The sequence below is a fragment of the Clupea harengus genome, chromosome 2 (assembly GCF_900700415.2).
Source record: "Clupea harengus chromosome 2, Ch_v2.0.2, whole genome shotgun sequence".
NCBI classification, from domain to species: Eukaryota; Metazoa; Chordata; class Actinopteri; order Clupeiformes; family Clupeidae; genus Clupea; species Clupea harengus.
Window position 1 is genome coordinate 10,000,039 of NC_045153.1, and position 8,753 is coordinate 10,008,791.

Below are 8,753 nucleotides of genomic sequence, written 5' to 3' on the forward strand. Positions count from 1 at the left end.
TCTTGGCACGGACGCGGCGCATTTTGCGTGCGGCAGAAAATCATGTCTCATGCAGGTAACTCGTGTACGTGGATATGTCGGGTTTAATAAACCTGTTCGCACGAGGGGATGTAACTGTTTCAGACATCTCGAAAATTCTCTCTTGCTCCTCTAATGCTTTCACTCAGAACAACTCAGAAATTCCTACAATGTCAAGTTCAGTCACGCATATAAAAAACAAAACCGACGTGAAGATTATGTGAAGACCGTACAACACCTGCCTCCATCTCAACACGCATCCAGCATTATTCACAGCCAGATTTACATATCTATTAACAGGTGCTTTTCTCCTGAGCACCTTGCAGTCTTCCAGTGTGAGTTGTGGTGGTGCGTACTGCATCTCCGCCCATGGGGAAGAAACCCACAACCTTAACTCTGCCAGCGATATCCTCTCGCTTTCACCTACAGGAGGACTGTCCTTTTTGAATAGTCATGTTGGAGCTTAATTTAACGGGTTGAAAGCCACGGGGCCCTCAAGGCCATGCTGTTAGCCAGTACGGCTACTTTGTGCCAGCAGTGTGTGTGTGTGTGTGTGTGTGTGTGTGTGTGTGTGTGTGTGTGTGTGTGTGTGTGTGTGTGTGTGGTGTGTGTGTGTGTGTGTGTGTGTGTGTGGTGTGCGCTTGTGTGTGTGTGTGTGTGTGTGTGTGTGTGTGTGGTGTGCGCTTGTGTGTGTGTGTGTGCGTGCGTGCGGTGGGGTGGGTGTGCTCTGATTTATTTTCAGTCTTACCAGAGTTTAACTCAGGGGGCTGCCGTCTAAAACCACCAATATATCAACTTTTGTCTCTCTCTTTGTCCCGCCGTTTGGCATTAATTTACAATGTGTGGTGGCTGAGCAGGTATGGTGACGGAGCTGACCTCTTTCTTTACACACCAGGGGGTTGAAGCAGAGGAGAGGAAGATCTATCAGCGAATCAAAGTCACGGACAGAGCAGGGCTAAAATATATCATATAGCATAATATTCATTACCTGGCTGGGATCTTTCGGGAGAACATTATCGCTTTCTCCTGAATAGAAACGGTGGTAAGGAAATGATGTAGACAAAATCTAGTTCTGTTCCATGTCCATACTTATTTGTGTGTATCTGAGAGTAAACATTTTAAAACCAATGTCCATACTTATTTGTGCGTGATCTGAGAGTAAACATTTTAATAACCAATGTCCATACTTATTTGTGTGTGATCTGTGAGAAAACATTTTAATAACCAATGTCCATACTTATTTGTGCGTGATCTGAGAGTAAACATTTTAATAACCAATGTCCATACTTATTTGTGCGTGATCTGAGAGTAAACATTTTAATAACCATTGTAGCAAGGAATTGAATAGTTTCTACTCCTTCAATCTCTACAGACACACACACACACACACACACATTTATTCTAAAAGTTCCAGGGAATACAGGAGCCTCCCCTAACCCCATGTCAATAATAATCGTACTAGTTGATCTGAAAAAATTGTTTTCCATTGTTTGCTATTGCCCTTTACCTACACATGAGACCGTTTCCTGACAATAAGATGGCTGAGTTCATATAAAAAAAAAAATTCACTTCCTTCTCTCTCTCTCAAGCACACTCCCACAAGCCTTGTGTTCCGACATCATGTAATGCTTTGCAGCCAATGTTGAAAGATAGCAGGCGTATCTGTCTGGTTCTGCGCCGGGTTCCGGGTTTGGAACCGTTCCTGGCTTCAGGCCACAGGTTTACAGCGTCGCAGACGAGGCTCGAGAAAATATTTGCCTTCGCTGTTTGCATAGAAGCCGTTTATTATTTATTTTCTACGGTGCATGTCTTGCATATGTTTAGTCGCTCTAAATTAAGACGCGGCGGTCTCGGTGTTCCGTTCCATCTTGGCAGTTGCCTTGCGCTATCTGCTCCGTGTCAACATAAACATTTCCTGGCCTAATAAGCATGATCTCGTTAACACCCGGAAATATTAAAAACTGCTCTAAATGCCTTCCTCACTGCGTAGCGTCACCGGGGGTAACCCGTTAGGTCTGGTCAGACGTTATGCTGATGGAGAGTCACAGAGAAATCTGCAATAAAGTTCAGTAAACGGCACTTTGACGCCGCTATCATCCCGGCATTCACAATCATTTTATTAAAAGCTTGTTTAATAGTGCAATCACACTCTGCCAAATGTGCTTTTGGCGCCGGATGGAAAATCTGTCAGGAGAGGCCGACATTATCATTTACAGGTTTCCCTCCTTGAGGGGCCCTGTTATGACCGTCTGATTTAACGATAGCCTTGATAGGATTTCTCACCAGCTCTGGAGAGCAGCAGCAGCGTGTCCTGCGTCTGCCATTAGACGCGTAATCACCGCCTCGTTGTTTCCCCACCTTTATTGGACAAGCAGAGAGGAACAAATGACCGGAGATTGACTTGGACACCTCCGAGACATCCGCTCCAGGGAATAGTGGACAAATGTCTTTCAGATGTCCTAAGAGTGCGTGACAACGTGAATATGCGGAAACACTCATTACATCACGATGGGAATTATGAAGGATGAAGGTCTACCTACAAAAGCCATGCTTTTAAACAGGCCACTAATGCATTGCTACCCCATATACAGAACATACATATGCAGTGAAAGTGGGTACGGGAGATTAGTAAATGTTTATAAAGCTATGGAATTAACACCCTTGAGCTGGGATTATTAAAATCGAATGCATCGGGGAGTATATCTGGCAAGTATAAATATGTGTTCAGCTATTGCTAGTAATAATCTGTTTTACAGGAATTATCATATGTATTCAAGTTGAGATTTTGCGCTAAACAGACAGTTGATCACTTAAGCCTGCACCTTGAGGCGCGAGGCAATTTATCAGCTGCGCAGACAAATATTCCTCCAGTTGCTCCTGAGTTATTAAACTGTTTTACATGCAGACATGCAAACCCTGTGGTGTTCTGGACGTGAGCTCACTTTGTATTCCTCCGATAGTAGACTTAAAAGGCCTGGATGTTTGGCCGTTCATCATGTTGCCAAGTGCACCTGTATGGGCCTGTGATGCCTTGCATGCGGGTGCAGATTACTGTGGAAAACATCCAGACCCTGATCTACGGAGAGATGGAGTCATTTGTTACTGATATAACCTGCTCACCACCGACCCAAACAAAAATACATATCAGCTTGTCTTCTTGTGTTTACATTTCTACATTTACACCGTAGAAGAGTTGCCATTGCAGTCGTTAACGCGGGATGTATATCTTAGCATCTGTATCGCAAACCTTCCCTGTGGTGTTTGTGTTTTGGATTGAAGTGTTTAGTGAAGTTTTTAGTGAGTGCCTAAGAAACGTGGTCAGGTTTTGAGCTACAGAGGATTCTCCATTAAATCACAGTTGAAAAATACTTGCCTGAAGCTAAATGAATCTACAACCAAAAAACATCTCCCCAGAGTAAACACTGCAATCAGGAGCAAAGCAAACCCTTCACAAGCCTCGGGCTCTGGACGCTCCGATCCCTGTTGTGTGTGGAGCCTTTACAAACACTAATTAATAAAAACACCCCAAAACAAGACTGACTTGCACATGGGAGGGCTGTGTGTTTGGTAAGGGTGAGAGAGGGCTGTTGGAAGAGACGTCAGTAAAGATGCAATGTCTCCATTATGTTAGAAAGTTAGCTGACTGCAAACCACAACAACCCAGTGGGGTTTAGCTTTGATTTTAGCTATTAGCCTGATATGTTGTTACATGGAACGGTAGAAGGCTTCTGCTTCACAAGGAAGATGTCTGTGGTGGGACCAACCCCCCCCCCCCCCCCCATACTTCTAAAGACAGGAAATTGGACCAAAATGACCCAAAATCACTAAAAGTAGCCTACTTGTAAGTACCCGAGATTGCTCCTTCGAAAGACTAAAAAAAGAGAAGAACATGACTTTGGTGTTTCAAGAAATCTGCACTCCACACACTTTCTGCTGCAGCTCCCTGACCTCTGACCTCTGACGCCATCCTCCCCCCAGGAGGCCCCGTGCGGGCGAGGCCAGGGAATGATATTACCAAGTGGCCCCATTATGGTAGAGTGGTGGGCTGATTATCTCCAGGTCCCGTTGGATTATATGGGCAATGGGGTAACCTGTGACCTCAGTCATTACCCCCCCCCCCTAAAAGAAAAGAGCCAGCAGAGATATTGATTGGGCATGAATGCCTGCTATTTTCACTGAGAGAACAGAGGGAGAATGATAGAATAAGAGAGATAGAGAGAGTGAAAGAGAGGGAAGGAGAAAGGATGAAATGTATGGTGAAGAGCTGGGTGTGCAAACAGTCCCTGAGTCTTTGCGTGTGTGTGTTGTGAGTCTATATGTGTTTCATGTGTGTGTGTGTGTGTGTTGTGTGTGTGTGTGTGTGTGTGTGTGGTGTTGCGTGTGTCTGAAAAGAGCGAGAGAGAGGGAGAAAGAAAGAGAGAGATTCTGGTTTGCCTATTTGTATGTTAGAATTTTATGATAATGACATTACATCACAATGACAAAATGCAAAATCACTTTATTGTACATTTGTGATCATTTGCCAAATGTTTGTAGCTTGTTGAAAAATAAAAACTTTGCCTAATACACATCAATAAAGTACGAGAAAGGACAGCTGGTTTCTGTTTTGAATTTATATTTCTGTATATTTCAAAAAACACTTAAACACAATATCCCAAGACTTGAATTCCTTAGTTGCTTTCTTGAGCCTTGCGCTGTCTTTGGGATGTCATAAAGTGACAGTTTGGATCTAAAGGTCATGGAGTCTCAGGACAACTGCGTGAGGGCAGACTCTATCTCAGAAGAGGCCGCTCAGCGACCTAATTCATGCCGTGGTGTGGTGTGGTCACGGCTCCATATTCCTGGGCGCTGTTAAAGGGGAAATGGAGGGAGGTCTGACAGGAGATCTTACACTTCACCATGCGGTGAAAGTCTGACTGCCGCAGCCGCCAGACCTGTTTCTGTTGGCACATTCCATTTTGCACCGAAATCAGGCCACACGGTTCTAGTTTGTCTAAGGAAAAGAAAGTGTGTGAGTATGTGTGTGTGAGTGTGTGTTTGTGTGTCTCTGTGTGTGTGTGTGTGTAGGTAGGAGAGGAAAGGTGAAGTGGAAATTCAGTGATCCTTCAGCAATTTGATTCTTAGAAAGAGCTTAGAAAAAAACCAAGGACAGACATTGCAAAGAAAATGAAAAGAGTAATTTAAACACCTGCAATTAACCAGCCCGTTCGTACAAGCACACAGACCTTGTGGACCTCCATCTTTAGATTGTTCTCTTGTTACAGCTCAGCTTTGCAGAAAACTCTTTTTGATCTCTCATCCGAGGCATTTGGGAGTCTGCTTCTGTTCTGGATGTCTCAGTGTTGAATAGTGAGCCTGATCGCTGCCATATCTCTCCTCCGCAGTTTATTGCACTGCGACTGTCTCTATGCAACTCTAATGAACTATGCTGGGGAAGAGAACAGTAAGCTGGTAGGCTCTCGTCTCGGTATATTGATGTGCTTGATTGGCAACCATGGAAAATGTGGGTAAAATACAGAATAAATAACCCCTCCACAATTATACGAGACTTTTCTTCCCAGCGCTACCCACCCTGTCGGGGATCATTTCGCAATATTAAGCGGCCGGCTGTTATTCCTTAACTTAACTCACACACAGCCGACCCACATAAATACCAGTGACAAAACCCCATTACATAAATGACAATTGGCCTCGTGAAATGTGTCATAGCCATTACACCGCTGACCCGCGCGGTGCAAATGGTAGCCTGAAACCTGGAGATGAGGCTAATTTATTCAGACGCAAAGATCAATCAGCATACATGACAAAATGATCACATTCTGCTCCGTTCACTTGATCCTCGGCCCTTGGCAATCAATCCCCTTTATGGGCTCTGAGAACAGGGGAACGGCCGGGGAAGGAGTGTGTGTGTGTGTGTGTGTGTGTGTGTGTGTGTGTGTGTGTGTGCGTGCCTGTGTGTGTGCGAGAGAACAGGGGAAGGGCCGGGGAAGTGTGTGTGTGTGTGTGTGTGTGTGTGTGTGTGTGTGTGTGTGTGTGTGTGTGTGTATGTGTTTGTGTGTGTGTCTGTGTGTGTGTGTGTGTGTGTGGTGTGTGTGTGTGTGTGTGTGTGTGTGTGTGTGTGTGTGTGTGTGTGTGTGTATGAAAGAGGGGAAGGGCCAGGGAAGCAGTCTCTCAAGCCCTGGGCAGTCTGCACCTCCAGAGAGCCAAAAGATAAATTCCTCAGGAAAATCCTGTTCAGCGGTAAATCCGGGGAAATGTGCGCACACGTGTCTGTGTGTGTGTGGTTATTTGTGTGTGTGTGTGTGCATACAGAGACATGGGGCAAGATGAATCTATTAAAAAAGGGCCTAAAGAGTAGAAATACAAATTGTAGATGTAAATCACTGTCATTCACACACACACACACACACACACACACACACACACACACACACACACACACACACACATGTGCCTCTGTGCACTCAATGGTGGCATTGCAGCATTATTTCCACAGCCCATGTGCTGCCCCGAGCCAAGGGAACAGCCACTTACTCAAGACTCTCCACAGGTTCCCTTCATTACTGTTGGGACTACACAGTAAAAGAGCCCTAACGCACTGCACGTATATAACTATACGACTATACGACTATAAGTATATAGTCAATTAATTACCCTTGTCAACGCATTTCTTGTTAATTGATACGCTCAACGAGAGAAGAGAGGAGAAATATGTTTTTGATGGATATCCGACCTTTTCCAGTTCGCTATGCTGCTTCATCCAGATGGTTTCCTTACACAAGGATGCTCGGCGGGTAATCAGCTCTCGCCGTACCTCTTTGTCCTTGCGTGTGTGGCGTGATGTGACTGTCCGAGTTATCCACACACACACACACACACACACACACACACCGACGCCTGTCCGTTTGGGAGCTAAGTCAGTCTGCGCGACGTGATATGATGGGCTGGAAGTGGCACGGTACACCCGGGAGTGTTTCCATGGTGTGTGTGTTCCTCCGTGAGTTAGTCGCGAAAGAGCACAGCACTTTTCACGACACAGCCACTCTGTTGTGGGAACTTTGAGTATAATCGCTGTCACCTCCTGTGGTCTGACAGTAAACAAACTGTCATAAGTCTGCGCTCTGAAAATATCTTCTGCCATGGAGCAGAGGAGAAAGCATCAACTTCTCTCTTCGTTCATGTTCATGCGTTTCTAGTGGCGGATAACCTTTTTCTCTCACCTTGAGGAGTCTTCTCTTCTCACTATGACGGAAAGCTTCTTCAAAGGGAAAAGGCTGTTCCTTAATGTCAAAACAATAAGGAAGGAAGGGAACATGCCTGAAACACTCCTGCAGTTGAGCACAAATATTCAGACTTTATGAAGCGCTAAATGAAACCATTGAACTATAAATAATGTGGTATAACATGAGGTATAACATTTTCATATAGCACACGCTAAGCTGCGAGTCTATCTTTGCACATGAGAAGGGTGGATGAGCACAGGCATTTTAAAAACACTTGTCATTTGAATCATGAACAGTTTTGAGCTTTAGCAGTCTGTCGGAGCTGACACAAATACACTCATGCTCTATGCGCCCAGAGCCCTCATTCAATCAGATGAAAATGTCTTTATTTTTGTATTTATTTTTTAACAAATCCTGTCGCATGTCGCTGCCAGACATCCATCTGCGGTTAAATCACCCCGGCCATGATTGCTGCGGAGATCACGAGGCCTCTGCGATCTTTCTCTCCTGAACACCTGAACAAAACAACCGCAGCTGTGTGTTGGGTTGGGTTGGGGTTCCAGCGACGCTGAGTGATTAGCACGTGTCGTACTCCTCGCAGGCCTGCTCAGCACAGTATGTCTGCCTCTAAATATGTCTCTCTTCTCTCCCCCCTCCTCTCCTGCTGGGCCCAGCAATGGGTGAACTTCACCGCGCGAGCAACGGGGGACTTAGGGGGTGGTTTGTTGGTTGGATGTCTGCCGGTGTCATGACAGGAGAGCTTGACGTGTTGAAGTGTTATCTGTGTTTTTCGAAAAGGCTCCAGGTGACAGGGTAGTCATTACCTGTTTTCTCCTGCTGCTGCAGAGGGGCATAGGGAAGAAGAAACATAAAAACAGCGTCTCAAGCACGCATGGGCAGAGAACACAGACGCTATTCACTTCTGTTTGGAATATACCAAAATAACCCCGTTGCTACCTGCGTATATAACATTTACATTTAGTCATTTAGCAGACGCTTTTATCCAAAGCGACTTACAAGGAAATTGCATTTATACATCAGGATTTATTTATTTTGTCTTCCCTTTTCCCGCAAGGCAGTGCGTCGCCCCAATCACCCTTATGGACAAGCCGCCCCTGCTACCTGCGTATTTGTTACATTCACATTTTTTTTTTTTTTACTTTTGGCCAAAGCTCTGACTCTGATAAAGAATGCATTTTTTTTTATGAATTGCATTGAGCTACAGCAACACATAACACACTGTCATCTCTAACTGGAGTGTTAACTTGTTGACGTAACTTGTTTTAGTTCGGCCCAGATTAGCGATGCCTTGTCTGTGCACACTGAGTCTTGAGCCAAGGCATCAGGCCATGGCACAGACTGTAGTCTGTATCTCCGACTGGGAGAGTCTGCGCCCCTCACCCTCACCCCCCCTGCGCCGGCATCTGTTTGAATGTGAAAATCATGCCTTGTTGTTGTTCAGACTTTCAAATACACTTCATCCCCAATGCTCTGGAGAACTGCAGACCTGTC